At 43.7% G+C, this 14,084-nt stretch overlaps 1 long non-coding RNA gene across 1 annotated transcript; it reads right to left on the minus strand.

The window, feature by feature from the left end:
- Window positions 1-2: 2 nt before the first annotated feature.
- Window positions 3-13,889, minus strand: LOC138748852 (uncharacterized). The gene is made up of 3 exons (XR_011348279.1): window positions 13,837-13,889; window positions 4,644-4,763; window positions 3-219 (listed from the first exon to the last, which is right to left on the minus strand). It is a non-coding gene; the product is annotated as an uncharacterized lncRNA (long non-coding RNA).
- Window positions 13,890-14,084: the final 195 nt, after the last annotated feature.

The raw sequence follows: 14,084 nt of genomic DNA on the forward strand, positions 1-14,084 counted from the left end.
AAATACAAGCTACAAAAAAAAAATCTGACATTTCTGCAACTTCCACGTGGTCGCTTGTTGCTGGTGCATCTGTGGCGCTTACACATGCATGCAGTGCACAAAAGTCGAGAGTTTTCAAGAGTCATCAGGATTTCAGCTGAGTTTTCGAGCAGCCTGCATTCTTGGGGTTATCCAGATTTCCAGCATCCGGATTTTTACTGTATTCATATCTGCAGAGCTCTGTTCACAAAAAAATAGGGACTCCGGTCAGCTATTTGCCTCGAGGCCAACTGCAACCAACCACACTGTACAGGTAATGAGACAACCGATAACAGAAACAGTCAGTTGTGAACTTGAGCTTCCCAAGGTCTATTACAATGAACAGTCACACGGATGCTGCTGTGATGTTCCAAAACAGGAAATATATGTCATCAGTACAGCAAACACATCACAGGAAATTGCTGACAGGCTGTTCCATTGGATCTTTCAATTTTGCAAATAACAATGAATACCAATAGAAAGTCACATTGCAAATGCCATTAGTTTCCATCCAGTTCATTTCTAAATTCAAATATAAACTCTCATCAAAATACTCCTTGATAGTGGTGGTGGAACAGAACTGCGCAGAAGCATGCTTTTTCACCCACCATGTCTGCGCCAACCATGGTGGTGTTAGAAACAGAAGTACCTTCACAGAAATTGCTCGAGACAAAAATTGAGAACAAAGAACATTTATTATACAACAATGCAAAGTTGGGTGCTTCCCCTTACCCTGGGAATACACACATACACTGGGGCTCACCCAACTTTTATACAGTTTATTTCAGTATAGGAATACCCTCCCCCTTACATTCTTCTGCCTCCTGGATAGGTTTGTGCTGTTTCTGTGAACTTGGAGGACCAGGGGGTATCCTGTCGGTGTCTCATCATGTCATTATCCTCATTGACAAACCTGTCTTTGTTCTAATTTACACCTTCCCAATCTCAGGGCTACAACCTCTTCATATGTAGAACTTGCTAATACTAGAGCTTAATAATTACATATGCAAAACCTACTAATTCTATCTAGGGCTAGAAGACCCTTATCTTATTCAGACTAACTCTACTTCCTACATTCTAATATCCATTTCTTATCCTGTTCATACTGGCTTTATTCATTTACCCATATTAGTTTCCTTCATATTTTTATATCAGTTAAATATTGCTTTCATATCTGCTTCTAATGCCTCCCCTAGCAAAGTGCTCCTATCACACTCTGTGAAAAAAATTTGCCTTTCAAGTCTGCAAATTTGGCCCGACAAAGATTAAAATATCTGGAATGTTACTTTCCAACTTTTACACTCATTGCCTCAAGCAGTGAAGGCAAGTATGCCGAACGCTTTCCCTTATCACCTGTAGTGTGGATTGGGGAGGGTCATGTGGCCTCTCTGTCTGGAACTTGGTCAGAGTGGGGGTATCGCAGAAGGTCATGTGACCTCCCCAGCTGGAGGAAGTCACTTCACCTGCCAATCAAGGGCCTATGAGGCTGATGCATAATTGGCCCTGGTAGCTGACATGGACGGGTCCTGTATTGAAAAAGTAGCACATGCAGTCTGTCTCTCTCGTTCTCTTTGTTTGCTGCTGTCTTCAAACCATCCCTGAACCCCGGGCTCGAAGCTGCTCCAGAAAGCCTACTGGAATGGCTAGCCCTGGATTCCAAACTGAGGTCAACGCTGAATATATATATATATATATATATATATATACTTGTTAGTTGTGACCCTTGCAGAAGCCCAGGCTGCAGACAGCTTTGGCAGTCTGACTGCAATGGGCTTGTCCCAGATCCTAAGCAAGGGCTACACTTGGAGACCAGGTTTATGTGTATGTACTCATTTATTTGTTACATGGAATACTGTGCCTGTGGGTGGTGGGTGCTAAACAAGTTTACCCTCATTTCTCGGTGTACCGTGCCTGTGGGTGGTGGGTGCTAAACAAGTTTACCCTCATTTCTCGGTATACCGGGCCTGTGGGTGGTGGGTGCTAAACAAGTTTACCCTCATTTCTCGGTATACCGGGCCTGTGGGTGGTGGGTGCTAAACAAGTTTACCCTCATTTCTCGGTATACAGGGACTGTGGGTGGTGGGTGCTGAACAAGTTAAACCCTCTTTTTTTCTGTATATCAGGCTATGTATGTTAGTCCGTCAGTGTGTGACCTTTTTGTGAATTCCCATGTGTAAAGACCATTGTTTGTTCATGACATGTGTCCAGCCTTTGAACCTATCCAACCTATTGTGAACATACCACCACCTGATCCTCTTGTGTTTCCACATTCAAGGAGTGATGGACTTGCACTTTGCATGTGTCTCCCTGGTCTGTGTGGGTTTTCTCTGGGTTCCTCCCACCCTTAAAAACATACATTGGTTGTAGGTTAATTGGTGCATTTGGTCAGGACGGCCATGTGGACCATGTTATTGAACTGTTTGACAACCTGTGATTTGAGGAACAAATTCAGCAAATCTGAGAAACGTCGAATCTGAACACAAATGATCATAACAAAAGACCTTTATTTGCCTGCATGGGAAAGTTGCTACAGGGATCACACATGCACACTCAGACAAGGCACAAACGATACAGCCGCATGAGATGCAACTAAACTATCAATACCTGCTACAACTGACAGATCGCTGTTATTTACTGTTCCCACAGTTAAACACGCACATAGGTGCTAATCAACCACTGTATGTTTGAAGGGTGGGAGGAAATCGGAGCGAAGCCATGCAGACACGGGAGAACGTACAAACTCCTTAAAGTCAGCGCTGGAATAGAATCACTGCCAGGGAAGGCAGTAGAAACAGATTCAAAAGCAATATTTAAGAGGCATGAAGACAAATGCGCAGATGAAACAAAAAGTAACCCCTCCAGACCTGGTGCAGGTGCCGCAATATGATTAATTGGAAAATCAGAAATACTTTACAATCATTTTTTTTAGTATTATACATCACAAAAAGCCCCCAATGCTTGGCACACACCTTGGGATTAGTTCTCCAGTGTCGTCTCTGGCTTGGAACCTGGAGTGGAGCTCTGGTTTGTTCCTCACTGAAAAACCAAAGTCCTCCACATGTTGGGCTTTAAACTCCTGCCAGGCAGTAGGGCCGGCCCGAGTATGCTCAAACTAGGGCGGGTGATTAAAGGAGCCAGTGGCAATCTGTGTGTTCAATGGCAAGTTCTCAGCATGGGTGCTCTTGACCTTGACTGCCAATTGGGGTCCCGCCAGGTAGGTCATCCACTCTACACAACTTTTCTCACCATCTATCAATTTTTCGGTCAACGGCAAACTTACAAGGCAGACTACCAACCAAAGGGAGCCTCTGGGGCAACTGCCCTTGCTATACACCAACATGGTTTCATTTAATGAAAAGTTAAAACTCCTCATCCCTTGAGAGAGAGGGAGTGGTCCCATAAATATTAATGTTCTCAAGTTCTGGAAATAATTGTGTTTTTGAGCCAATGGTGTTCTGATTATAAGTTACGAACTAAACCAGGTTTATGTTCAGCTCTAAATAAACTATTGAAAATTTGATTTTTGTTTTGCCAAGTGCATTACCATGGAGCGTGGTAGTGGATGGTGGATCTTTAAGTGGGCAGGTTGGGTAAAGTTACTGGTTTTCCTGACAATTTATGAAAATCAATATTGTAGCAAATAATGTCACCCATAATGAATGTGCTAGATCAGTGGTTTTCAAACTTTTTCTTTCCACTCACATACCACCTTAAGTAATTCCTTACTAATCACAGAGCACCGACGGCATAGGGATTACTTAAAGTGGTAAGAAAAAGTTTGAAAACCACTGATCTAGATTGAACAACTGGATTCTTCTTTTTAAAATATTTTATTGAGTTTAACATATAAATCCTAGATACAATGTCTTCTAATAAAACATAGCAGGTCATATATACATATCACAATACAAATCAAAAAGCTATCCATATTTTTTAATTTAACAATATTTCTTAAAAATAATTCTGGATAGAAAAAAGGTAAACTACATTGGACAATCCCTTGATCTAAACAAAGGGTAAATTCTGTCTAATTTAATGATATACAAAGGGAGGCATGGTTCGTGCAACTTCTTGACCACGCCTGTGATTGGGACGCAGGTTCGAATCCCACACTGTCTGTACGCTCTCCCCGTGTCTGCATGGGTTTTCTCCAGGGGCTCCAGTTCCCTCCCACCCTTCAAAATGTACTAGGGGAGGGGGGTGTAGGTTAATGGTTAATGGGGTGTAAATCGGGCGGCACGGCCTCGTGGGCCGAAAGGGCGTGTTACTGTGTTGTATGGCTAGATTTAAAAAGTTGAAGGGAGATATTGACCGGTTCTTGATGAGCATCAAAGGTTCTGGGGAGAAGGCCAGGCAGTGGGATAGGGATCAGCCGATGACTGAATGGTGGGGCAGAATCGAAGGGCTGAACAGACTATTTCTGTCCATACATTTGGTCTTTGCTGAAAGGGCCTGTGTGTACATTTAAGTTAATCTACGACAAGCATGATTAATGCCAGATTTAGGGCAGGATTCTTAAACCTTTAGAAAAATTTAGAATCCTTTTGAAAGAATGGTCTGTTTTATCCAAGACTCAAGTAAAGTGAATTAATCTTAATCAATAGTAAAAAAAATTGAAAACTCACTGCTGGAGAAACTCATCAGGTTAAACAGTGTCCTTTATGTGGTAAAGGGACTCAACAAACGTTTCAGGCTCAGGCCCTTCATCAGGTATTCATGAATAGTTGCTGCGTGTACATCGTTCCCTGAAGGTAGAAACTCACGTGAATAGGATGGTGAAGAAGGCTTTTAGTATGCTGGCCTTCATCAATCATTGCATGGAATATAGGAGTTGGCAGGTGATGTTGAGATTGTATAAGACGTTGGTGCGGCCTAATTTGGAGTTCTGTGTGCAGTTCTGGTCGCCTAATTATAGGAAGGATATAAACGGAGTGGAGAGAGTGCAGAGAAGGTTTACCAGAATGTTACCTGGGTTTAAGCATCTAGAGTATAGGGAGAGATTGGACAGATTAGGTCTTTATTCTTTGGAGCGTAGAAGGTTGAGAGGGGATTTGATAGAAGTATTTAAGATTATGAAAGGGATAGACAGAGTGGATGTGGATAGACTATTTCCGTTAAGAGGAGGAAAGATTAAAACAAGAGGACATGAGTTAAGAATTAAGGGGCAGAGGTTTAGAGGTAACATGAGGGGGAACTTCTTTACTCAGAGAGTGGTAGCCGTGTGGAATCATCTTCCGGGAGAAATAGTGGCGGTGGAGTCAATTGTATTATTTAAGAAAAGGTTGGACAGGTATATGGATGAGAAGAAGATGGAGGGTTATGGGCATTGTGCAGGGAGGTGGAACTAGAAAGGGGTGTTTGGTTCGGTGCAGACTAGAAGGGCCTAATGGGCTGTTTCCATGCTGTAATTGTTATGTTATGTGTGTGGGGTGGGGGGAGATTATAGTTGATGGGGGGAATTATAGTTGATGGGGGGATTATAGTTGATGGGGGGATTATAGTTGATGGGGGGGAATTATAGTTGATGGGGGGATTATAGTTGATGGGGGATTATAGTTGATAGGGGGGATTATAGTTGATGGGTGGATTATAGTTGATGGGGGATTATAGTTGATAGGGGGGATTATAGTTGATGGGTGGATTATAGTTGATGGGGGATTATAGTTGATGGGGGGATTATAGTTGAAGGGGGGGATTATAGTTGATGGGGAGGAATTATAGTTGATGGGGGAATTATAGTTGATGGGGGGATTATAGTTGATGGGGGGGATTATAGTTGATGGGGGGAATTATAGTTGATGGGGGGATTATAGTTGATGGGGGGATTATAGTTGAAGGGGGGATTATAGTAGATGGGGGGATTATAGTTGATGGGGGGGATTATAGTTGATGGGGGGATTATAGTTGATGGGGGGTTTATAGTTGATGGGTGGGATTATAGTTGATAGGGGATTATAGTTGATGGGTGGATTATAGTTGATGGGGGATTATAGTTGATGGGGGGATTATAGTTGATGGGGGGTTTATAGTTGATGGGGGGATTATGGTTGATGGGGGATTATAGTTGATGGGGGGATTATAGTTGAAGGGGGGGATTATAGTTGATTGGGGGATTATAGTTGAAGGGGGGATTATTGTTGATGGGGGGATTATAGTTGATGGGGGGATTATAGTTGATGGGGGGATTATAGTTGATGGGATTATTGTTGATGGGGGATTATAGTTGATGGGGGGATTATAGTTGATGGGGGATTATAGTTGATGGGGGGATTATAGTTGATGGGGGGATTATAGTTGATGGGGGGATTATTGTTGGTGGGGGGATTATAGTTGATGGGGGGATTATTGTTGATGGGGGGATTATTGTTGATGGGGGGATTATTGTTGATGGGGGGATTATTGTTGGTGGGGGGATTATTTTTGATGGGGGGATTATTGTTGATGGGGGATTATAGTTGATTGGGGGATTATAGTTGAAGGGGGGATTATTGTTGATGGGGGGGATTATAGTTGATGGGGGGATTATAGTTGATGGGATTATTGTTGATGGGGGAATATAGTTGATGGGGGGATTATAGTTGATGGGGGATTATAGTTGATGGGGGGATTATAGTTGATGGGGGGATTATAGTTGATGGGGGGATTATTGTTGTTGGGGGGATTATAGTTGATGGAGGGATTATAGTTGATGGGATTATGGTTGATGGGGGATTATAGTTGATGGGGGGATTATAGTTGATGGGGGATTATAGTTGATGGGGGGATTATAGTTGAAGGGGGGATTATAGTTGAAGGGGGGATTATTGTTGATGGGGGGATTATAGTTGATGGGGGGATTATAGTTGATGGGATTATTGTTGATGGGGGATTATAGTTGATGGGGGGATTATAGTTGATGGGGGATTATTGTTGATGGGGGGATTATAGTTGATGGGGGGATTATAGTTGATGGGATTATTGTTGATGGGGGATTATAGTTGATGGGGGGATTATAGTTGATGGGGGTTTATAGTTGATGGGGGATTATAGTTGATGGGTGGATTATAGTTGATGGGGGGATTATTGTTGGTGGGGGGATTATAGTTGATGGGGGGATTATTGTTGATGGGGGGATTATTGTTGATGGGGGGATTATTGTTGATGGGGGGATTATTGTTGGTGGGGGTATTATTGTTGATGGGGGGATTATTGTTGGTGGGGGGATTATTTTTGATGGGGGGATTATTGTTGATGGGGGGATTATTGTTGGTGGGGGGATTATTTTTGATGGGGGGATTATTGTTGGTGGGGGGATTATTTTTGATGGGGGGATTATTGTTGGTGGGGGGATTATTTTTGATGGGGGGGTTATAGTTGATGGGGGATTATTGTTGATGGGGGGATTATAGTTGATGGGGGGATTATTGTTGATGGGGGGGATTATAGTTGATGGGGGATTATTGTTGATGGGGGGATTATAGTTGATGGGGGATTATTGTTGATGGGGGATTATAGTTGATGGGGGGGATTATAGTTGATGGGGGGGATTATAGTTGATGGGGGGATTATAGTTGATGGGGGGATTATAGTTGATGGGGGGATTATAGTTGATGGGGGGATTATAGTTGATGGGGGGGATTATAGTTGATGGGGGAATTATAGTTGATGGGGGGATTATAGTTGATGGGGGGATTATAGTTGATGGGGGGATTATAGTTGATGGGGGGATTATAGTTGATGGGGGGATTATAGTTGATGGGGGGATTATAGTTGATGGGGGGGATTATAGTTGATGGGGGATTATTGTTGATGGGGGGATTATAGTTGATGGGGGGGATTATAGTTGATGGGGGGATTATAGTTGATGGGGGGATTATAGTTGATGGGGGGATTATAGTTGATGGGGGGATTATAGTTGATGGGGGGATTATAGTTGATGGGGGGGATTATAGTTAATGGGGGGATTATAGTTGATGGGGGGATTATAGTTGATGGGGGGATTATAGTTGATGGGGGGATTATAGTTGATGGGGGATTATAGTTGATGGGGGATTATAGTTGATGGGGGGATTATTGTTGATGGGGGGATTATAGTTGATGGGGGGATTATAGTTGATGGGGGGGATTATAGTTGATGGGGGGATTAGAGTTGATGGGGGGATTATAGTTGATGGGGGGATTATAGTTGATGGGGGGGATTATAGTTGATGGGGGGATTATAGTTGATGGGGGGATTATAGTTGATGGGGGGATTATAGTTGATGGGGGGATTATAGTTGATGGGGGGGATTATAGTTGATGGGGGATTATTGTTGATGGGGGGATTATAGTTGATAGGGGGATTATAGTTGATGGGGGGATTATAGTTGATGGGGGGATTATAGTTGATGGGGGATTATAGTTGATGGGGAGGATTATAGTTGATGGGGGGATTATAGTTGATGGGGGTTTATTGTTGATGGGGGGATTATAGTTGATGGGGGGATTATAGTTGATGGGGGGATTATAGTTGATGGGGGGGATTATAGTTGATGGGGGATTATTGTTGATGGGGGGATTATAGTTGATGGGGGATTATTGTTGATGGGGGGATTATAGTTGATGGGGGGATTATAGTTGATGGTGGGATTATAGTTGATGGGGGGATTATAGTTGATGGGGGGATTATAGTTGATGGGCGGGATTATAGTTGATGGGGGGATTATAGTTGATGGGGGGATTATAGTTGATGGGGGGATTATAGTTGATGGGGGGATTATAGTTGATGGGGGGATTATTGTTGATGGGGGGATTATAGTTGATGGGGGGATTATTGTTGATGGGGGGATTATTGTTGATGGGGGGATTATAGTTGATGGGGGATTATTGTTGATGGGGGGATTATAGTTGATGGGGGGGATTATAGTTGATGGGGGGGATTATAGTTGATGGGGGGGATTATAGTTGATGGGGGGATTATAGTTGATGGGGGGATTATAGTTGATGGGGGGATTATAGTTGATGGGGGGGATTATAGTTGATGGGGGGATTATAGTTGATGGGGGGATTATAGTTGATGGGGGGGATTATAGTTGATGGGGGATTATTGTTGATGGGGGGATTATAGTTGATGGGGGGGATTATAGTTGATGGGGGATTATTGTTGATGGGGGGATTATAATTGATGGGGGGGATTATAGTTGATGGGGGGGATTATAGTTGATGGGGGATTATTGTTGATGGGGGGATTATAGTTGATGGGGAATTATTGTTGATGGGGGGATTATAGTTGATGGGGGATTATTGTTGATGGGGGGATTATAGTTGATGGGGGGATTATAGTTGATGGGGGGGATTATAGTTGATGGGGGATTATTGTTGATGGGGGGATTATAGTTGATGGGGGATTATTGTTGATGGGGGGATTATAGTTGATGGGGGGATTATAGTTGATGGGGGGATTATAGTTGATGGGGGGATTATAGTTGATGGGGGGATTATAGTTGATGGGGGGATTATAGTTGATGGGGGGATTATAGTTGATGGGGGGATTATAGTTGATGGGGGGATTATAGTTGATGGGGGGATTATAGTTGATGGGGGGATTATAGTTGATGGGGGGGATTATAGTTGATGGGGGGATTATAGTTGATGGGGGGATTATAGTTGATGGGGGGATTATAGTTGATGGGGGATTATAGTTGATGGGGGATTATTGTTGATGGGGGGATTATAGTTGATGGGGGGATTATAGTTGATGGGGGGATTATAGTTGATGGGGGGATTATAGTTGATGGGGGGATTATAGTTGATGGGGGGATTATAGTTGATGGGGGGATTATAGTTGATGGGGGGATTATAGTTAATGGGGGGATTATAGTTGATGGGGGGATTATAGTTGATGGGGGGATTATAGTTGATGGGGGGATTATAGTTGATGGGGGGATTATAGTTGATGGGGATTATAGTTGATGGGGGGATTATAGTTGATGGGGGGATTATAGTTGATGGGGGGATTATAGTTGATGGGGGGATTATAGTTGATGGGGGGATTATAGTTGATGGGGGGATTATAGTTGATGGGGGGATTATAGTTGATGGGGGATTATAGTTGATGGGGGGATTATAGTTGATGGGGGATTATAGTTGATGGGGGGATTATAGTTGATGGGGGGATTATAGTTGATGGGGGGATTATAGTTGATGGGGGATTATAGTTGATGGGGGATTATAGTTGATGGGGGGGATTATAGTTGATGGGGGGATTATAGTTGATGGGGATTATAGTTGATGGGGGGATTATAGTTGATGGGGGGATTATAGTTGATGGGGGGATTATAGTTGATGGGGGATTATGTTGATGGGGGGATTATAGTTGATGGGGGGATTATAGTTGATGGGGGGATTATAGTTGATGGGGGGATTATAGTTGATGGGGGGATTATAGTTGATGGGGGGATTATAGTTGATGGGGGGATTATAGTTGATGGGGGGATTATAGTTGATGGGGGGGATTATAGTTGATGGGGGGATTATAGTTGATGGGGGGATTATAGTTGATGGGGGGATTATAGTTGATGGGGGGATTATAGTTGATGGGGGGATTATAGTTGATGGGGGGATTATAGTTGATGGGGGGATTATAGTTGATGGGGGATTATAGTTGATGGGGGGATTATAGTTGATGGGGGGATTATAGTTGATGGGGGGATTATAGTTGATGGGGGGATTATAGTTGATGGGGGGATTATAGTTGATGGGGGGATTATTGTTGATGGGGGGATTATAGTTGATGGGGGGATTATTGTTGATGGGGGATTATAGTTGATGGGGGGATTATAGTTGATGGGGGGATTATAGTTGATGGGGGGATTATAGTTGATGGGGGGATTATAGTTGATGGGGGGATTATAGTTGATGGGGGGATTATAGTTGATGGGGGGATTATAGTTGATGGGGGGATTATAGTTGATGGGGGGATTATAGTTGATGGGGGGATTATAGTTGATGGGGGGATTATAGTTGATGGGGGGATTATAGTTGATGGGGGGATTATAGTTGATGGGGGGATTATAGTTGATGGGGGGATTATAGTTGATGGGGGGATTATAGTTGATGGGGGGATTATAGTTGATGGGGGGATTATAGTTGATGGGGGGGATTATAGTTGATGGGGGGATTATAGTTGATGGGGGGATTATAGTTGATGGGGGGGATTATAGTTGATGGGGGGATTATAGTTGATGGGGGGGATTATAGTTGATGGGGGGATTATTGTTGATGGGGGGATTATAGTTGATGGGGGGATTATAGTTGATGGGGGGATTATAGTTGATGGGGGGATTATAGTTGATGGGGGGATTATAGTTGATGGGGGGATTATAGTTGAAGGGGGGATTATAGTTGATGGGGGGATTATAGTTGATGGGGGATTATAGTTGATGGGGGGATTATAGTTGATGGGGGGATTATAGTTGATGGGGGGATTATAGTTGATGGGGGATTATAGTTGATGGGGGGATTATAGTTGATGGGGGGATTATAGTTGATGGGGGGATTATAGTTGATGGGGGGATTATAGTTGATGGGGGGATTATAGTTGATGGGGGGTTATAGTTGATGGGGGGATTATAGTTGATGGGGGGATTATAGTTGATGGGGGGATTATAGTTGATGGGGGATTATAGTTGATGGGGGGATTATTGTTGATGGGGGGATTATAGTTGATGGGGGGATTATAGTTGATGGGGGGATTATAGTTGATGGGGGGATTATAGTTGATGGGGGATTATAGTTGATGGGGGATTATAGTTGATGGGGGGATTATAGTTGATGGGGGGATTATAGTTGATGGGGGATTATAGTTGATGGGGGGATTATAGTTGATGGGGGGATTATAGTTGATGGGGGGATTATAGTTGATGGGGGGATTATAGTTGATGGGGGGATTATAGTTGATGGGGGGATTATAGTTGATGGGGGATTATAGTTGATGGGGGGATTATAGTTGATGGGGGGATTATAGTTGATGGGGGGATTATAGTTGATGGGGGATTATAGTTGATGGGGGGATTATAGTTGATGGGGGGATTATAGTTGATGGGGGATTATAGTTGATGGGGGGATTATAGTTGATGGGGGTATTATAGTTGATGGGGGATTATAGTTGATGGGGGGATTATAGTTGATGGGGGGATTATAGTTGATGGGGGGATTATAGTTGATGGGGGGATTATAGTTGATGGGGGATTATAGTTGATGGGGGGATTATAGTTGATGGGGGGATTATAGTTGATGGGGGGATTATAGTTGATGGGGGATTATAGTTGATGGGGGATTATAGTTGATGGGGGGATTATAGTTGATGGGGGGATTATAGTTGATGGGGGGATTATAGTTGATGGGGGATTATAGTTGATGGGGGGATTATAGTTGATGGGGGGATTATAGTTGATGGGGGATTATAGTTGATGGGGGGATTATAGTTGATGGGGATTATAGTTGATGGGGGGGTTATAGTTGATGGGGGGGATTATAGTTGATGGGGGATTATAGTTGATGGGGGATTATAGTTGATGGGGGGATTATAGTTGATGGGGGGATTATAGTTGATGGGGGGATTATAGTTGATGGGGATTATAGTTGATGGGGGGATTATAGTTGATGGGGGATTATAGTTGATGGGGGGATTATAGTTGATGGGGATTATAGTTGATGGGGGGATTATAGTTGATGGGGGGGATTATAGTTGATGGGGGGATTATAGTTGATGGGGGATTATAGTTGATGGGGGGATTATAGTTGATGGGGGATTATAGTTGATGGGGGGATTATAGTTGATGGGGGATTATAGTTGATGGGGGCGATTATAGTTGATGGGGGATTATAGTTGATGGGGGGATTATAGTTGATGGGGGATTATAGTTGATGGGGGGATTATAGTTGATGGGGGGATTATAGTTGATGGGGGATTATAGTTGATGGGGGGATTATAGTTGATGGGGGATTATAGTTGATGGGGGGATTATAGTTGATGGGGGAATTATAGTTGATGGGGGGATTATAGTTGATGGGGGGATTATAGTTGATGGGGATTATAGTTGATGGGGGGATTATAGTTGATGGGGGATTATAGTTGATGGGGGGATTATAGTTGATGGGGGGATTATAGTTGATGGGGGATTATAGTTGATGGGGGGATTATAGTTGATGGGGGATTATAGTTGATGGGGGGATTACAGTTGATGGGGGATTATAGTTGATGGGGGGTTATAGTTGATGGGGGGATTATAGTTGATGGGGGATTATAGTTGATGGGGGGATTATAGTTGATGGGGGATTATAGTTGATGGGGGGATTATAGTTGATGGGGGGATTATAGTTGATGGGGGGGTTATAGTTGATGGGGGGATTATAGTTGATGGGGGGATTATAGTTGATGGGGGGGTTATAGTTGATGGGGGGATTATAGTTGATGGGGGGTTATAGTTGATGGGGGGGTTATAGTTGATGGGGGGATTATAGTTGATGGGGGATTATAGTTGATGGGGGGATTATAGTTGATGGGGGGATTATAGTTGATGGGGGGGTTATAGTTGATGGGGGGATTATAGTTGATGGGGGGGTTATAGTTGATGGGGGGATTATAGTTGATGGGGGGATTATAGTTGATGGGGGGGTTATAGTTGATGGGGGGATTATAGTTGATGGGGGGGTTATAGTTGATGGGGGGGATTATAGTTGATGGGGGGATTATAGTTGATGGGGGGGGGATTATAGTTGATGGGGGGGGGGAAACCCCTATTAACGTGTCCAAGTGGATTCTCGGCAGAAGCCACAATCGAGTTATCGCTCATTTACCTTCGACAGAGCCTCGACGCCGCCATCATCACGTGATCCGCGTCAATCAACCTCTCTTCGATTGGCTGGAAGGGGGCGGAAGTCGGGCTTCGGAGGATTTCCGGTTGGCGCGTTTTTTTTTGCGGGACGGGGGAAGGTTGGGCTTCCGGCCAGCACTTGGAGAAGTAGGTTCGGGGGGGGGAGAAGTAGGTTGTGGGAGGGAGAAGTAGGTTGGGGGGAGAAGTAGGTTGGGGGGGAGAAGTAGGTTG

Source organism: Narcine bancroftii, chromosome 13 (assembly GCF_036971445.1).
Source record: "Narcine bancroftii isolate sNarBan1 chromosome 13, sNarBan1.hap1, whole genome shotgun sequence".
Taxonomy (NCBI): domain Eukaryota; kingdom Metazoa; phylum Chordata; class Chondrichthyes; order Torpediniformes; family Narcinidae; genus Narcine; species Narcine bancroftii.